Here is a 19,483-nt window from a genome sequence, read left to right on the forward strand (position 1 = left end):
TTAAAGTTTATTTAGGTTTCTTTTCACTTGAAGTATATTTCTTAGAATTTTGTGCAGCCTGGTGAACACTTGTAAATATAATTTTGAAAAAAGGAATTCGTAACTTTTTTTGGGGACTTGGGGGATTGAGCCCAGTGGTGCTGTTCTGCTGAGCTATATCCCTAATCCTTTTTATTTTTTATTTTGAGATTGTGTCTTGTTAAGTTCCTGAGGGTCTTTGCTGAGTTGCTGAGACTAAACTTGTACTTGAGATCCTGAGGCTTCCAAGTAGCTGGGATTATAGGTGGGAGCCACCATGCCTGACTCATAATTTATTTTTAAGTTACCTGTGACAGAAACTTGTGTTCTTTTTAAAATATTTTTAAGTTGCCAATGGAGTTTTCACTTTGTTAATTTATATGTGGTGCTGAGGATCGAACCCAGGGCCTCACACATGCCATGCAAGTGCTGTACCACTGAGCCACAATCTCAGTCCCATGGAGAGTATTTTCACTGCTCTAAACATCCTCTGTGCTTTGCCTATTTCTCTTTCTTCCAACTTGCATTCCTTGATTATCACTGACTTTTTCCTGTCTACATAGTTTGCCTTTTTCAAAGTTCCCTATAGTTGGAAGTATACAGTATGAAGCCTTTTCAGATCAGCTTCTTTTACGTAGTAATATACATTTAAATTTCCTTCTTGTCTTGATACCTCATTTCTTTTTTGGCACAGAATAATACTCTCTTGTCTGACTGAACCTCTTTATCCATTGACCTACCAATGATCCCGATTAGTTCTGAGTTTTGATAATTATGAATAAAGATGCTATAGACACCTGTGCGTAGGTTTTTGTATAAGTTTTCAGTTCGTTTGTGTAGATACAAAGAAACATTGCTGGAAGGTGTGGTGAGGATATGTAGTTTTAGAGGAAACTACCAAATTGTCTTCCAAATATTTTGCATTTTTAAACAGCCGAGAATGTGAATTCCATTGCATAACATCTCTCCAGCATTTGAAATTTTTAGTCTTCTAGACTTTGACAATTCTAATAGGTTATGTGTAGTGATAGCTCATTGTTGCCTTAATTTGCTATACATGATAATATTTGATGTGGAACATCTTTTCACGTGCTTATTTGCTATCTGTGTATCTTCTTTGTTTAGGTGTTGGTTAAGATCCTTGACCCACTTTTTGAGTTACTTGTTTTCTTTCTGGTGAGTTTTAAGAGTTCTTTGTATGTGTGAAGGTCCTGGGTTTGATCTCTAGCACTGGATAACAGTCCTTTATCAGATGTGTTTTGCAAGTATTTTCTCATAATTTTGTAGCTTATTTTCTGTATTGTCTTTTGCAGAGAAGATTCTCTTTAAAAAAAACATTTATTTTTAGTTGTAGTTGTACACAATACATTTATTTATTTATTTATTTTTATGTGGTGCAAGGATAGAACCCAGGGCCTCGCATGTGCTAGGCAAATGCTCTACCGCTGAGCCACAACCCCAGCCCAAGAAATTTTTAATTTTAATGAAGTCTAGCTTATCACTTTTTTCATGAATTGTGTCTTTTTTGTTACGCTTATACCCAAGGTCATCTAGGTTTTTCCCCCTAGGTTCTAGAAGTTTTAGAGTTTTGTGTTTTACATTTAGGTCTGCAATCCATTTTGACTTAATTTTTGTGAATACAATGAGGTCTGTGTAGATTATAAATTTCTATGCTGTAGATGTACAGTTAGTTGCTCCAGTTCCAGCACCCTATTTGAAAAGAATGTCTTTGCTCTGTTGTTGAAGGTCAATTGAGCTGTATTTATGTGGGTATAATTCTGTGCTTTCTATTCTGTTCCATTGATATTGTCTAACCTTTCATGTATATTGCACTGCCTTGATTACTGTAGCTTTGTAAGTCTTAGGTGAAATAGTATAGTTTCTCCAATTTTGTTTTTCTCTCCTTTAGTGTTGTGTTGACTATTCTGCATCTTTTACATACAAGATATCCACAAAATAACTTGCTGGGATTTTGATTGAGATTGCATTGAATCTGTGGATCAGGCTGACAATATTGATTGTTCTATTTATGGACATGGCATCTCTCCATTTATTTAGTTCTTTGAATTCTTTCATCAAATTTTGATGTTTTCCTATTATAGATCTTACATTTATATCAAAGTATTTAATTTCTTTAGGTATTACTCTGTTTTTTGTTATTGCTATGAAATACCTGAGATTGGATAACTATAAAGAATAGATGTTTATTTGGCTCATGATTCTAGGGGCCAGGAAGTCTAAGAGCATGTTGCATCTGCTTGGCAGCTATCAAGGGCTTTCTTAAAGCATTATAATATGGTGGAGAGCATCATATAAGGTAAAATACATGCATTCAAAATGTACGACTCAGTAAACTTTCTTTTAGTTGAGGTATAATTTACTAAAATAAAATGGACAAATATTGTGTAAGTGTAAAATTTGGATGAATTTTGACAGTTTCATCTGACCATGAAACTCACCCCAGTCAACATTTTTTAAACCTTCATTTTATTTATTTATTTTTATGAGGATTGAACCCAGAGCCTCACACGTGCTAGGTGAGTACTCTATCACTGATCCACAACCCCAGCCCTTAAAACATTTTTATCACCCAGAAAGTTCCTTCAGAATCTTTGTTCCTTCAGTTTCTCTTCTTTGTAGCTCAGCAGTTCTTTAGTTGTGTCTATGATTTAGCAATTTTTAAAAATGTATATTAAACCCTTGTAACTACTAACAAGATTAAGATACAGAATCTTCCATGAAGACTCCCTTGTCCTTCCTTCCAGTCAGCATCTTTCTCACCAGAGGTATCCACTGTTAGCTATACATCATCTGTGTTTTTTTTTTTTTTTTTTTAAACATTCCCCAGACTGTCACGGGTTCAAGTGATTCTTCTGCCTCAGTCTTCCAAAGAGCTGGGACTACAGTGCCTTATTTATGTTGTATCAAGCAGTAGTTTTTCATCTCTCTCTCTCCCTCCCTCCCCCCTCCCTCCCCCCCATATATACATGAACATAATAATACTACTATTTATGTTAATGGACAGACATTTTTCTTTTTTTTTCCCTTCAGTATTGGGAATTGGTCTCAGGGTCTTGTGCTTGGTAGGCAAGTGTTCTCTCACTGAGCTACATTCTTGGCTACTCTTTCCTTCTTTTTTAAAGTATGATTTTTGAGACAGAATCTTGCTAGATTTCCCAAACTGACCTAGAACTTGTCATTCTCCTGCGTCAGCCTCCCAAGTAGCTGGGATTATAGGTGTGCACCACTACATCTGGCGACATTTTGGTTTTCAACTTTGGGCTATTTAAAATAAAACTGCTGTGAACATTCTGAAGTACTTACATCTTTTTTGTCTGTTAGAGGTGGAATTGATGGGTAATAGGGTATAGTATATGTATGTTTAATTTTAGTAGCTCACAGTTCCTCAGAGTGGTTGTATCATTGTACATTTCAGCCATCAATGTTTGAGCTCTAATTGCTCTATATCTTTAATATGTGTTGGTCTCCCTTTCAGTTATTTAGGTGAAACTAGTGATGCCTCATTGTGTTTATAATTTGAATTGTCTTGGTTACAGTGTTGAAGACCTGTGTGTGTGTGTGTGTGTGTTTTTTTTTTTTTTTTTTTTTAATGGGTACATGATTCTTAATGGGATGACAAAGCTTCGAATAATTGCAGGTTTTTTTTTTGTAGTTTATAGAGAAATTTGCCTATTGTGATAGGAGTTTGAAAAGTGTGTGTGTGTGTGTGTGTGTATTCGTACACATGCTTCTTAACTTGTTTGAGGTATGTCTTTTTACTTTTTACTGACAAGTTACAATTTTAAGATTTAAATAAAAATTTGGTTACAATTGTCATTCTTCCTAAATTGCTTTTGAGTGTCTTGATATAAAATTGAAAGCCCTCTTTTCCATTTTGAGATTATCATATTTTAATGAATCTAATGTGCCATCAAATATAAGACATCTTGTTATTTGGCGTATCCTCATAAAGTAGGAAAAATGCTGTTAATTAAACTGACATTTTCTTGTATGTAAACTTTGTACTTTTAGATTTAATGTCTTGTTACATACTACTCTCTGCATATATGAGGGGAAAAAAGTTTAAATGAAATAAATTGGCTAAATATTTTCCTCTTTTTGACTCATGATGTTTCTCTACTTTGCTGAGTGCCATGAAGAGTGCTGGTAGGGAGTGTTTCTTAAATGGATATGGAGAGCTAAAAGCCACTAGTGGTGTGCCCTTAAGCTGCCTTTGCAATTGTAGAGCTAACCTTTTTTTTAAAAAAATTTAGTTTTAGGACTCTTGGAAAACATGTCTGATTCTCTAGCTCCCAAATTCCTTCCTTTTAACTTTTTGCTATAAATGAGTTTAAAGATTGGCCTACTTAGGTTTTAGATTTTTTTCCAAGTTGTTGATTGACTGTCTTTCTGTAAAAGTTGATTCTGTTTGCATGCTTACAAATACAACATAATAGTAGTTGACCAACATGTAAGATGAATCTTGATTTTAGTCTTTTCTTTTCTTGTAAATAAGTACAGTGTGAAATCAAAGTAATGCATCCCCCCCCCAAGATTTATCTGTTTGAACTTTTATTTTCCCAGCTCAATAAATAAATCTGATTGTCCTGTTCAGTAATGGTGTTTGTGTGTTTATATATTTAAGTTTCATAAGTGCAAACTGTATATTGCCTTCTAAATATTCATGGACTTGCCAGTGCTGCTTGGGGGAATTTTCTCTGGTATTAATGGTCGTTTTACAATAATTTCATTTTATGTAGGGTTTTACATGCTTACTGATGATTTCAGAATTCTTTACTTGCATTTTATTAATTAAGACATGGAATTAATCTCATTAACTTACAGTGTAAGTAAAAATGTGAGATAGCTGTGGGAAATAATCTGTTTACCAGCTGCTTGTAAACATATACTTTCTTTAGTCAGGGTTTTGGGGAAAAGAAAACTTAGGGCACATAGACTAGCCAAACAACCATATAAAAAGTGAAGATGGGAAGAACTGACCAAAGGGTTATTAAGATAATATATAAACACAGCAGATGAACAGAAAATCATATCAAAGAAAATTATGGTGTTAAGCACAAATTAAATTTTCCAAAACAAAACAGAAACTTAAAACTAGCTGTGTTTGTATCTATTTATATATCAAAGATTGTTACCTGGCTTTGCTTGTTTAGTATTTAATACATTTTATTTGTTTATGTTTTTAGAGTGTGTTTTAAGTGTTTAAACATGTTTTGTGATTTAGGACTCTGACATAAAAAGCAATAATAGAGCTGAATGAAAAAGGAAAATTTAATGGAAAGCATCTCATGAAAACTTGGTGCAGGGATGTATTCTGGTATTGGAAATTGGAACTAGGAACTAAGGACTTAGTGAAGACTGTTCTGGATGGTATTTGGTTCTTCTTTCTCTCTACATATTGGATAATTCTGCTTATCAGATCCCATGAGCAGTGGGGATGGTGGTGGGGGGCTTCCAGTAGCTCTCTAATTTTCATGTGTCTTGTCTAAGCACCTCAAAAAAAAAAAAATGCAGTCTTATTCCCTCCCTTCCCATTCCCCCCCCCCCCCCCCTTTCTCAGATAATGCTGTGTACTCATACAAATATAGCTTTAAGCACTAATAAATATTTTTCAGTTCAACTATGGAGAATAGATACATTAACATGGTGGTATCAATGAATTTGAGCTATTTGTTAGGCTTTTAAGCAATTTAAATAAACAAGCTCAGTTTAACAAAACAAGCGAGTTCTTATAAAGATGCATAGCTTGTGTCTGGAAACTAAAGGGGTTGTGGGGGCGGTTGTCCTAAACACACAAATGGTCATCCTCAGTCTTTGTCAAGCCCTGTGCACCAGGTGGCAGCAGTACGTTTCTTGCTTAGAAGGGGACTTTCTTGATCTCATAGGAGGTGGTTCTCCTCAATACTGACCCTGATTATAATTATTTACTTGGGTGACTCCCCTGTCCCTTTTCCACTAGACTGTTAAGGAATAATGTATTTTTAGTGCTTGAAAGGGATGCCATAAATGGCATATGTTAAGAAAGAGGAGAGAATGGATAAAAGAACTCACAATACTGAAAATGTGAGAATTTTTTCTTTTGTGTTTTCAAGTAGTTATTTTGATCAGACTTTTCATTTTTTTGTGTATAAATTGCATATACATTGACTTATGGTATTTCTTTTTTAATCATTCAATTCTGATAATACATGCTCTCTCTTAAAAGAGGGTCGTTATTTTATAAAATGTATACTCCAAATTGTGTTATACGTGATTATTACTGTTTTGTGGTAAGATTTTAGCATTAGAGAATTAATATAATTTCAAGAAGTTAGTTTATTCAGTTTTAGAAGTGACTTTTTAACTTTTTTTCCTCAGTAGCAAGAATCAGGCTTAGCATTTTAAACCCATGATGGAAACTGATGTCTCCTTTTTGACCATTCAATGAAGTGCCACATAAGTAAAAAACATCTTCACTACAGAAATTAAATTATTCTTTTCACATTTTAGAGTTGTAGAGCTAAAACCTTAGCAGGATATCTTTCTGTTAAAGCTTTTTGAATTCTAATGATAAGAGCATATTGCACTTTTTTTTTCTTTAAGGTACTGTGGATTGAACCATCTAGGGGTGCTTAACCACTGAGCCACATTCCCAGTCTCCCCCATCCCCACCCGCTTTGTATTTTATTTAGAGACACGGTCTCTCTGAGTTTCTTAGGACCTTGCTAAGTTGCTGAGGCTGGCTTTTAACTCAAGATCCTCCTGCCTCAGCCTCTCAAGCCCATGGGATTGCAGGTGTACGCCATGGTGCCCAGCCATATTGCATTTTTATAGCTTTAGTTTTGGAGGCGGGAAGATAATATGTCCTTTGAGAGGCCTTAGTAATTTAAATGTGGCTTATAAGATGGATGTTCTGTTCTTTGATATATTCAATTATTTGTAAAAGATTATTTATTTAGTATTACATTAGAGAAGTTAGGTTAATTTTTTGGATTTATATCTTTAGGATTGTTAGTGGCTGTTCAGTTTTCTTTAAGGTGGCAGTGCTCAGCCAAGATGCATGAAGCATCACAGATAATTTCCTAACTGAATTCATCTACAGGCCTGTCAGCTTCTTAGCTCTTCTTGATTACTGCTGTTTTTTCTGTTCCTTTCCTCTTTCTTTCACTCTCTCCTCCACTATCTTTCTTTTTTCCTTTTTTCTTTTGTACTGGGGACTGAGGCCTGGGGCATTATACCACTGAGCTACATCCCCAGTGCTTTTAAATTTATTATTTTGAGTCAGGTCTCTACAAGTTATCTAGGCTGGCCTTCAACTTGGAATACTCCTGTCTCAGCGTCCTGTGTTGCTGGGATTACAGGCATGCACCACTGCACCTGGCTCTAGTTATTATTTATGAACTGTCTCCTAGAAGCAACTTCATAGCAATAGGATTTTCAGTCTCTATATAATACGGTATTTTAGGATCATACTATAAGGGTGAATGACTTCTCTGCCAGAGTAGTGGCCCTTTTCCTTGTTCATATTTGTACATAGGAATTTGTAGTGTATAGTATGGTACTTATGTCCTATTCTATTCTTATTTGTGTTATGCATTAGTTTTAATTTAATATTGTTTTATTCCTTACATACTTCGCTAAATTATTTTTGAAACGAGGATTGGTAATTCTAAATAAGAGTTCTTGGTGGAGAACACTGTTAATACTGTATTAAACCTTGGCTTGTCATTAATAAAATATGGGGTGCAGTGCAGATCAGTTTGCTGCTTTCTTGGGGCTGTAAAAGGTAATACTTATATACGTCTTGGTATAAACCAACCTTCAAGTTGTGTAGTTCTATGGGGGTAGCTTCAGCTGAATTGGAATGAGAGAGGGAATGGGGAAGAGTTAAAAGAAGTTTTTAGGAGAGCTATATGGTGGGGGAAACAGAGGGAGATTGAAGCAATTATAATTCAATTAGGGCTAATGAAGAGCAAAGTGAATGGGATAGCAAACTCTGAAGAAAACTATTAGAATGATAGAGAAATCTATATAGAAAATAAAGAAGAAATGTATAATCCTGGTCCAGCATTACTTAAGTAGGTGAGGAAAATAAATAAGGTTACAACAGTTTTCTGTAGAAGCTGCCTAGAGTATGGCTTACATCAGTCAAATATGTGGCTCTGGGCAAACCAAGAATGATGATCATGGCCTAGGAGTGAAGAGTAAAATGTATGATGCAGGGTGAAGATAGGAACTTAAGGACAGGTCCTGTGGGCTGAAAGGGAAGGGCAATAGCTGGGACCATCTGTGCAGGAAGTGTTTCAGCACAACCAGGCCAAATGAGTAACTTAATTTGCTGTGATTATGTTTAATATATTCCTGAATTCCCTCACATTCTTGTCTTTTTGAACCAACCTAGAACAAATTATATTTAGCAGTATTTAGGACTGCAGTCTCTAATAGAAAAACTCTTTTACCCTTGGGTGCTAAAGAATTTTGAGATTTCACAGTAACCGAGACTGGGAAATAAACTGCTGGTGTTCTGGGTATATATCTGGTTGCACACTCATCCTGTTTGCTACATTATTATGGAAACCATTTACCAACTAATAGAATCATATGCACCTGTTTCTTAATATTGCCTCTCATACACACTGGAAAAGTTAAGCTATACTGAGAAACATGCTTAAAAAATATTTCATAAGTAGAGAGGGTTCAGTATGAAAAAGGTGTGCCTTTGGGAGTCATAGATTTGGCTCTTCTCCCAGCATTGATTTTACTGTGACACCTGGGACAAATGATACTATAAAAAGAATTTGAATAGCATCTTTAAAAATGTCTTCTGATTCTGAGATCCTGTGAGTTTTTTTTTTAATTGTTTCTTTTTTTCCTGAAATATATACAATCTTATATCCAGGAAAAAATGAGTTTTAAATTATGAATATCAACTCACATTCCAATATAGTGAGGTTGTCTCACATTATCACAAGTTGTAATTTGTGCCTTGATTTTAAAGGAAACTAAGATAAAAAACAAAACAAAACAAAACAAATAAACTTTGTGATTATTGTTGCTTGCTAATGCTTTCCTGTACTGGGTTTGAAGCTTATCTTAAGCAGGATTATGTCAAAAATTGTCCTTAAATGATTCCTTTCTGTTAGTTGCAGGGCATCTGAAGAGAGGTGTTGATTTTTCCACATGGAAAGCCACTATGGGGTTTGCAGGCAGACAGATAAAGCTGGGAATACTATCTACAAGTGGGAAGAAAAGTTCTAAAATACTCAACTACATGGCCGTGAAAAATAGTGCCTGGATCAAAGAGACATGATTTTATTGTTTTTGCTGGACAGTTATTGAAAGAGTAGAAAAGGATTGGGACTGGTCATTTTTCAATTTTAGTGACCTGGTAATTTTGATCTCTGAATTTTGATGTGGATTGAAAGTACCCTTCTTGGTATGTGAGTTGTTCTTCCAGGCGCACTATCATTTACCTTTGAATTTCTGTTTTGCTCATTTTACTTAGTTTTAAGGAACTGATAAGTCTTCTCTCTGCTAAAATATCAACTCCTTTAATACTACACTGTTGTTCTACTGTGTTTTTGAATCCTGTTCTCCTGTGTACCCCCTTTAAAAACTCAGTGCCAGTTAGTTTGAAAAAGTGTCAGTTACCCTTGGCCTTTTCAGTTTCTAGGGAAGAAGCATAATTAAGGGTACATTTGGTTCTTGGTTACTAGCATCCTAATTGTTCTGAAAACAGCCCTTTTTGGCATTAACTTCTAGTTTGATGTCTATCCTTGTTATGGAAGCAGATCGATATTCTCAAAGTAGAGAACTTGGGAGAGTGCAAATATCTATGTATGTACTTTCAGATTTGTTTACATTATTGTTTCCTCACATTTTTAAGAATTTTAGAGCAGAGATTAGCACAGTGTTTTTGTAAAATTTCGGAAAGCAAACATTTAAGGCAACTACTGAGGTCAACTGTAGTGGTAAGCAGCCATAGACAGTATTTAAATGAGTAGAAATGACTGTGTTCCAGTGCATTCTTATTTATGTAGACACTGAAATTGAAGTTAATATGGTTTCACATTATTTTCCCCCCCTCACAAAACTTAAAAATGTGAAATTATTTAGCTTGTAGGCCATACAAAAGTAGGTTGAATCTGGTCTGCGGGCCATAGTTTGCCAATTCATATTTTAAAGCAATGATGAGTGGGCAGGGGTTGTGGTTTAGGGGTAGAGCACTTACCTAGCATGTGTGAGGCACTGGGTTTGGTTCTCAGCACCACATATAAACAAATAAAGATCCATTGACAACTAAACAATATTTAAAAAAAAGCAATGATGATAAAGTGTTTCAGTTGTTTCCCTACGCTATTTAGGTATATAATTGCAGAATTCGTAAATATAAAATTAGCAAAATAAATCTTTGAAATCCACAATGTCTGGTATCAGTAAATTACCCAACCATTGTATTATTTTTACCCAACCATTTTAAATCTCAGTTTTCTTTTATGAAAAAGAAGAATAATGCAAGTATTATAAATTATAGTTCTTCATTACGAACGCAGAACTCACCCTAGCTTTTGTAATCAGACTAGGGAATTAATAAAGGTACTTCACAGTCACTGGGAAGTTTTGGGGATACAGGCTTTAATTCAGGCTTTTGGAAACATTTCCAAAACTAAACTGCAGAACTAGGTTTGAGAAAGTCACCGATACTGAGCATGTAGTACTAGATACTCAGTCTGAATGCAGATGGTACTGCTGTTTCATTGCTAGATATTCTGCATTTCAGCCACTGGGAAATGGTTAGCATTGTTTATATTGTGTACATGTGTGTATGAATGTATCTTCTCTCTCTTTTTTTTTTTTTTAGATATCGGCTATAATGAGCTCTTGGCTAACAACCCTGAATTTATGTAAAGCTTGTGTTCTAAGTTGGTATGTGAGTTTATCTAGAACCTAAAACACATTCTCTATTTAAAAAAAATAAAATTGTAAATAATGGCTTTGTTACCCTGTGCCCAGAATAAGATATATTACAAAAGCAAATTGTTTATTTTATGGAGAAAAATTTCTTGAAGATGAGAAGATACCAATTATTGTAATTTTGCTACCAGGTGGGTGCTTGTTCTTTGTGAAATGTGCTTCTGTTTGATGTAAAGGTGAGGAACACTCAGAACTCAGTTATTTGCTTGATAAGAAGATTGTATTTTTAAAAAAATTTGTTTCTCCTCTTTTACTAAGTTCTCCCTTCAGGTTTTACTATCTGTTCTATGAAAAGGGAACTTTTTTTTTTTTTTTTTTTGTTTCTGTTGGCATCAGATTTGATTATGGGACCTGTTTTGGCCAGTGCTTGATGAATAGAAGTAGCATATATCCTGTCTAAATGGAAACATTAGGAGCCATTGCAAGAAGTGATTTATTTTTTTCTCTTGCCACAAGTAAAACAGGCTGTTTTACTAGGTTCCAGAATGAAAAAAATTCCTGTAGCAAATCTAAAGCTTACATAACAAAAATGACAAGTATACTTTTGTCTTAGTATTATTAAAAATAATTTAACCCTGAAAGGGTCTTGGGTTCAAAACTAGCAGCACTTCGAGAACCACTATTTTACTAAGTGCCTTTTTCACAGTGTTGACAGTTGCACTATGGTTCAAAAGTGACTCTTTTGAAAATTGTTGGCGTCTTAGGAAAAAAAATCAGTGTAGTAACTTTACCATCACCACATATTTTCCTGATAATTTTTACTTAAGAATGTGTTTGATGAAGTAATAAAGGTTTTTTAAAAAAATCTTGATCTTAGCATGCATCTTTTTACAAATCTTCATAATGAAACAGGGATTGTGTACAAAACTTCTGAATGCAGTTATATGATGGTTGTCACAGAGAATAGCACTTGTGTGAATGAGTTATATGCTGAACTAGCCTCTTCATTTTCACTTGAAGTAGTGATTCAATATGGTTATTCTGACATGTGCATTTGATGGACATTTTCTCAAATGAGTTAAGTGACCCTTTACTTTAGGGAAAACAGCTGACAGTATCTTTTGACATAAAATCTGAGCTTTCGAATGAAAATTAATACTTTTGAAAATTATCAGCAACACTGAGCCAGTACTTAGGCTTTTTCTGATTAATTTGGTGTAGATAGTGAACTTTAACAATTTGCTGCTCTACAATGAAACACTAACATATGGTAGGCTTGGTATTATGGTTTGGATATGGGTGTCTGCCCAGAACTCCTGTGTTAAGGCAGGAATGCTCAGAGATAAAATGATTGGACTGAGAGAGATTTAATCTAATCAGGCCGGCTGACTGGGTGCTATCTGCAGGTAGATGGGGCATGGCTGGAGCAAGTGGATTACGGGGGTGTGTGCCCTGGAAGGGTGCATCTTCCCTGTGACCCCTTCCTTTTCTCTTTTCTGGTTGACATGAATGGAGCAGCACTCTTACCAACCCTTCCAACATGATGGTTTGCCTCAGTTTGGGCCCCCCAGCAATGAAGCTGACCATCCATGGACTGAAATCTATGAAACTGAGCCTTAAATAAAATTATTTTCCTCTAAAGTTGTTCTTGTTTGGTGTGGGTCACAGTGATAAAAAACGGACACACACACCTGCTTACTTCAGTTGATCCATATTTTCTAAATGGTGAATGGCATTACAAAATCATATGGATAAACAACCCATATTGGTAGACTACAAGCTTTTCATGTGACTCTATGAAAAGTTCTTTGATAGGGTTTAAGATTTCACATCACAGTGAACCTTTAAGAAACTACCACTTGAGTTTTGCTGTAGTGTCAAAAGATTAATAGTATCTATATCTGAAAAGTCTATAAAAAACTTTCCTTTCTTCAATTACTCTGTGTGAGGTTGGATTTTCTTCATTTTTCACCCAAAATAACACACTGTAGCCGATCAGATCCAGAAGTAGATATGAAATATCTATAGTCTTATATTAGAGCAATACTTAAGGAGATTTGCAAAAATGTAAATCACTCTTCTTAATATATTTTTTTCTGCAAAATCTTTTAAAATAGAAATTTTATTTGTGTTAACATGTAATTGGTTATTTAAAAAATGAATGCATAAAATATACATTTTAAAGATTCTTCATTTTAATTTCTAATATACTACATATAGCTCTAAATAAAAAAGTTTTGGGTCCTCAGTTTTTATGAGATTAAAGAGATGATTAAGCTGGGCATGGTGGTGTACATCTGTAGTATCAGATACTTGGGAGACTGAGAAAGAAGACTTGCAAGTTTCAAGGCCTGCCTGGGCAATTCATTGAGACCCTGTCTCAAAAAACAAAGCACATATACACAGACACACATATAAAAGGAGCTTGGTAGAAGAACACCACTCAGTGGTAGAACACTCCTTGGTTCAATCCCCAGTAATACTAAAATGTTTAGAAACCACTGCTGCAAAATACTAAGATTTTTGAATTATTACCAGATTGTAACCCAGAGTAGGATGACAGTAGCAGCATAGCTAAATCAATCTTGGTGAGAAGTACAAGTTGATACAACTTGTTGAGTTCCTCTTGGGCCATTATAGCTTCTTGCGAGGGCATTCATAAGGCACTGAGGTCACTCGTTAGGGAGCATACAAATTGCCTTGCAAGGGATGGATTATCTTTATGAGATTCAGCATGATGGTGGAAGTTGCCACAGTTAGGACTTTCTGGTGAGCTTTCATGTGGGACAAAAGTATTTTTATACTTAGTCAATTCTAACAGGTCCATATACATCTCTATTATTCTTTTTCTGCTGTGTTGGGGATTGAACTACGACCTTGCATATGTTAGGCAAGTGTTCTACGACTGAGCTATGTCCCTAGCCCCTACTTATCTCTCAAATTCATTCTGTTTCTTTTGAGGATATAAGCTGGAAATCTAGCCTCGTGATTAAGTCTCCATGTAAGAAGCAGTATGTACCTCACTCACTCTCTTTTCCCTTCCTTACAGTGTGGACAGTGAAATGCACTGCTCGCTCAGTGGGATGGATGACTTTTTTTTAAGCTTTTCTGTAAGAAAAGAGCTACCCCAGATGATTGATAGAATCAATTTCTATATTGTACCAGCATATTGTGCAGAGTGATCTGTAATCCATGCTCATGTTTTTTCTTTCTCAGCTAATCATAGAGAATCCCCTATGTAGTTATAAGCCTTGTTTTATGAAGAAATAGCAGTGTGTCAGGAGTAGACACTGGAAATTTGAACACACAGATTAAGTCTGTGTGTGTCTGTTTCACAACTAGCCTGAACACTATCTTTCTTGTACCACCACCACATGGTAATGTGCATTTCTATCTTGTGTCAGCTTTAATGTAGTAGTTCAGATAATTGTAATAAACATCCCATGTTTTATAACTACCTGTGGTTAGGTCCTCATTCTTTATCAGAACAAGTATAAAAATTATAAGAACTGTTTTCAAAAGAATATTTTGGTTTGGCAAAGACGATGTGACCGCCCTTTTTAGTGGTCTAGATTGTGCTACTTTTGAGATGTTTGCCAGTGCTCATGGCACTGATCTTTTATACTTTTATTATCCCTGAAGTCATAGGCTCATCATGGTCAAGTGATAGAGCTAGTTGTATTGTAGCATGGATTGGGGTGAGAATTTTCCTCTAGGCCATGCTTAAAACTGTGGGTTTTCAGATCACTCAGTGAATAGAACACACAGTGAGTAGTACACACAGGTCAAGTCTGTGTGTGTTTTCAGTATCCCAAGATGCCCAGAAAGCTTTTTTGTTTCTTTCATAGTTGTAGGAGGTTTAAGGTATACTGCCTTATCTTTTGGAGAGTATATTCTGACATACCACAGTTCACTGATCCCTAGAACGGCATTACTGGTGGCAGGACCTTATTTCCTGGTACCTGTTTTCTATTTTCTGGCATGCATGTCTTATTAAGTCATCGAGTGTACTGCTGTTTCCCCCTCACAAAGCCCTTTTGGCCAGATACTATCAGTGTAGTGAACCAGTGTGATGTCCACTGGTGTGGTGAAATAAATTAAGCTAGAAAGTTGATTTAACCTGAAATATAGTGAATAGATACTACTTACTGTAAAAGCCAAATGAAAAGCAATTGCTTCTGGGATTCTGTTTGTAGAGAGAATCAATTTGTCAGAACCATAGTTGCTTGTAGGTACTGTACTAAATAGATCAAATTTGGGTACTGGTTATGTTTATAATCATTGTTAAAATCATTAAAATACTGTTGTTATTTAAGAATATTTGTGTTCTGCATCAGCAGTTTTGTTAAGTAAATATCTAATAGGGATTGCAATCTTTGTAGCTTTGAATTCTTTTTTTTTTTTTTTAAAGAGAGAGTGAGAGAGAGAGAGAATTTTTAATGTTTATTTTTTAGTTCTTGGTGGACACAACATCTTTTGTTTGTATGTGGTGCTGAGGATTGAACCTGGGCCACACACATGCCAGGCGAGTGTGCTACTGCTTGAGCCACATCCCCAGCCCCTGAATTCTTTGATAATTCTCCCAGGGATTCTTCTTTTTGGCGGGGGGGTGGGGGGGGGTGGGGGGAGCTCCAAGAGTCTCCATCTCACCTTTCCTGATAAAATACTATCATACTACTGCACCTCTCATGGTATCAGGAGGTATTTTATCTGTTGGTGAGACTAAGCTTTGCATTCATTACCTGGGAAAATATCCATGAGCTGTAAGATAGATGGATTGGTACACTAATAAATGGACTTGGGCCAGAGCCTCAAATTCTTTGAGCATTGTAGTCCTCCATTCTGACAAACACCATAGTGGTGTTATCTAGGTCTTCAGGAATTAGTTTAACAGTTAGATTTTATAGTCCCAGATAGGTTTGGGTATTTCACTTTCCAGGTGCATGGTTCCCTAAGAAGTAGGAGTGGGTTGCCAAGAGGAAAATTATAGTACTTTTGAGGTAATCATAGAGCCTTGTCTGAAGGATACTTTGCCTTTCCTTCATTCCAGAGGTTCTAGGTCTCGGGAGGGTCTTTGAGAGGCTGTGTTTTTCTGTTTGGTGACTTATGTCTCCTTTGTCAAACCTGTCTATATGCCAGACACAGTTGTTTATTTGTATAGAAAGGGGTCAGCAAACATTTTCTGTTGGGGGCCAGATGTACACAGTTACTGTTAAAAAAACAAAAAACAAAAAAACAAAAAAAAAATAGAGCTGTTATTGTTGTGTTGGAGCAGCTAGACAGAATACATAAATGAATGTTCCTGTGCTCCAATAATTTTTTTTTTAAATAAAAATGGAATGGGTCAGATTTGAACCATGAATTGTACTTTCCATACCTTTGGTACAGATCATGTGGTATTATGTTATGGTTTTAGAGACTATCCAGGGTTCCTGCAGACAAACTTATTTTGATGACAATAGGTTCCTGTTTATTTAACCTTGCCTGGCACCACTTGGTATTATAAAATCAGACTGTGTTATTTGGTTTTTAACTTTTGTTTTATAGCAAGGGTTGGAAAACTACAGCCTGCAGGCCAAATGTAGGCCACCACCTGTTTTTATTTTTTTATATTTTTAAATCATTGGCAAAACCAAAAAGGGTTTATAAAATAATATATTATATGATGGGTGAAAACCAGTGAAATTCAAATTTTCATATTTTATAAAGTCATACAGGAACATAGCTGCTGCATTCATTTGTGTATTAGGTTATAGCTGCTTTTATTTTATAAGGGCACAGGTTAAGTGGTTATGTCAGATCTACCTAGTAGGCCTTAAAATAAATCACTACCTGACCTTTTACAGAAAAATTTCTTCTAATCCTTGCTCTAGTGCCGCAGTCTGGCTGGGCACAAAATCAGGAGCCACTCACAGCCTTGTAGATTCAAACAGCAATTCTTTATTCCCGAACTGTCACCCGCACTCTACACACACGTTCTGGGCAAAATCCACCGGCACTCTACATCCCAAATACTCTCTCAATCCCGCGATAACTCAATGGGAACTCAAGGCGCCTGAGGCAGCAGGATACGCCCTGCTCCCAGCAGGAATCACCTTAAACCTGGATCCGCCCTGGTCCTTGAGCAAGGTCACCTTTCATGCAAAGTCACTGCAAATGACCTGGGTCCACAATGGAGAGTCCTTCCTCTAAGCAACATGGGGTAGGCTGACAAGGAAATTGCCATGTGTCGTACCTACTTAGCTATGGCTCTCAGCACTCTAGAGAATGGAGAAAGATTCTTTTATGTTAAGAATATTTCGAGGGCTGGGGATCTAGCTCAGTTGGTAGAGTGCTTGCCTCGCATGTACAAGGCCCTGGGTTCAGTCCTGAGCACCACCAAAAAAAAAAAAAAAAGAATACTTTGATAGTCAACCTCGCTTTGCTATGACCAGCATACTTGACAAAAACGGCTTAGGAGAATAAATTGCACTAGTGGCTCAATCTCAGAGATCTCAGACCATGGTTGACAGACTACATTGCTTTGGGCCCCAGATGAGGCAGAACATCATTGTTGAAGGGCACGCTGAAGAAAACTATTCTCTTCATGGTGACCTTGAAGCAGAGGAGTTGGGAGAGATACTAGGGGCAAAATGTAAATCGCAAAGGTATTCCCCCAGAGACCTACTTTCTTCAGCCATGCTCCATCTGCCTATTCTCACTTAATCCATTCAAACTAGGATAGACCAATTAAGTCACAGCACTCATAATCTAATCATTTTCCCCTCTAAACATTTCTATTTGGTGTCTTGAATCAAGAGTTTAGACTTTGCACTTATTAACACTCTTAATAGTAATTGTCCTTGGACTGGAAATGTAGCTCAGTGGTAAAGCATTTACCTGGCATGCATGAGGCCTTGGTTTCCATCCCTAGCATTGTGGAAAAAATAATAAAAATTATACTCTAGCCAAGTGGATTATTATTTTGCTGGACATGGTGGTGCATGCCTGTAATCCCAGAAACTTAAGAGGCTGAGGCAGAAGGTTCACAAGTTCAAGGCCAACCTCAGCAACTTAAAAGAACCCTGACTCAAAATGAAAAGTAGAAAAGACAGGAGAAGTTGTGCAGTGGTGAAGTACCTAGTACCTCACCCCCTCCAAAAGTAATTATCCCATTCTACTGTCCTTGTATATCTATATCATAGCCTTCATGTTTTTCTACTGCAGTCTCTTATTTGGTTCCCAAAACTTTGGTTTCAGTGTGCATTTCATTACAGATGACCACAGTTGATAATTTTGTTATGGCCTGAATGAACTATGAGAGATCCATCTTGTATAATTGTCAATTATCCTAATAGAATTCAGACCTAACTAATTAGGTGGCACTTTTACATTTGCTCATACACCTACTTCACAGATTGGTTGTAAGAATTTCATAAGATATTCTACATTTGTGGGTACCAAGTTAAGTGCTTTTCACATTAAGAAATAGTAAAAATGCTTACTCGTGAAGTATCTGCCAAATAAGTGTTTAGTAAAGGTTAGCTGGTATCTGTTTTTTAGTTTATCCCCCATCATTCCTTCATGCATTATACAAAACTTCATTAGCCTTTTAAAATTTTAAAATTAAGGTTAAAGTAGTTGAAATAAATTATTATTATTTTTTTGCCTATAATAGTCCTTGTTTTTTTGACTTGTAAATAAATACAGTCAAATTTCATTATTTCTAGTAATTGTACTCTATAAAGTTGCTGTGGACATTGAATCGGCGACATTTGAGTCATTCCTCCTAGGTAAATACAGGATTAGGTTCCTGTGAACTAATTCTGGTCACAACAATTTTGTCAACTGATAGATAATAATTATTTTCTGTGCTTCTGTTTAAAAGATACCTTATTTAATATATATTGTTGATTCATTATTATTGCATTCAGAGCCAACAGCAGTACAACTCATGAATGAAACTTACCTAACAGATGTTTTCTATATAAGGCACATCACGGCCTTTTTTCACTGAAGAGCATTAGATAGCATTTCATCACTATGCTTAGGGGCTGTTTTAAATAGTGAAATGACAAATAGAAAGCACAAAGCTGTGGCACTAAATAGATCAAATAGAGGACATTTTCTCACACAGTATAATGGCTGAGACAAATTTAAACATTTGTTTACAGTGTAGTGGCAGAATGCAGCATTGTTTGACTTCAGCTGAGCAACTCCAGGTTTTTGCTGTTTTGCACACTTCTGTGTATGACCTTAAGAGTGCTGAAAGTATTAATTTGGGCACATATATATTTTAGCAAACAGGTAAATTGTCAAATTTGAAGTCTCTGAATTAGTAGAGATTGACTTTCTCTGACTTCATTAATTTATCATTTTAAATTCATCTTTATTTTACATCTTTTTTTTTTTTTTGGTATCAGGGATTGAACCCAGGGGCACTTAACCAATGAGCCACATCCCCAGTCCTTGTTATAGTTTATTTAGAAACAGGGTCTCACTGAGTTTCTTAGGGCCTTGCTTTAAACTGCTGAGCTCCTGGGATTACAGGTATGCACCACCAGGCCACGCT

At 35.9% G+C, this 19,483-nt stretch overlaps 1 protein-coding gene across 6 annotated transcripts in view; it reads left to right on the forward strand.

The window, feature by feature from the left end:
* Tbl1xr1 (TBL1X/Y related 1) overlaps nt 1-19,483 on the forward strand; it is a 155,490-nt gene that overhangs the window by 23,797 nt on the left and 112,210 nt on the right. Inside the window, exon 1 of one of the 6 annotated variants that reach the window (XM_071615462.1) lies at nt 10,926-10,944. The exons of the other annotated variants lie outside the window; for them this stretch is intronic. The gene's annotated coding sequence lies outside the window, so the exon portion shown is untranslated. Of the gene's footprint in view, nt 1-10,925; nt 10,945-19,483 lie in introns of those variants that run through there. 6 annotated transcript variants of the gene reach the window in all.

The sequence above is a fragment of the Marmota flaviventris genome, chromosome 8, assembly GCF_047511675.1.
Source record: "Marmota flaviventris isolate mMarFla1 chromosome 8, mMarFla1.hap1, whole genome shotgun sequence".
NCBI classification, from domain to species: Eukaryota; Metazoa; Chordata; class Mammalia; order Rodentia; family Sciuridae; genus Marmota; species Marmota flaviventris.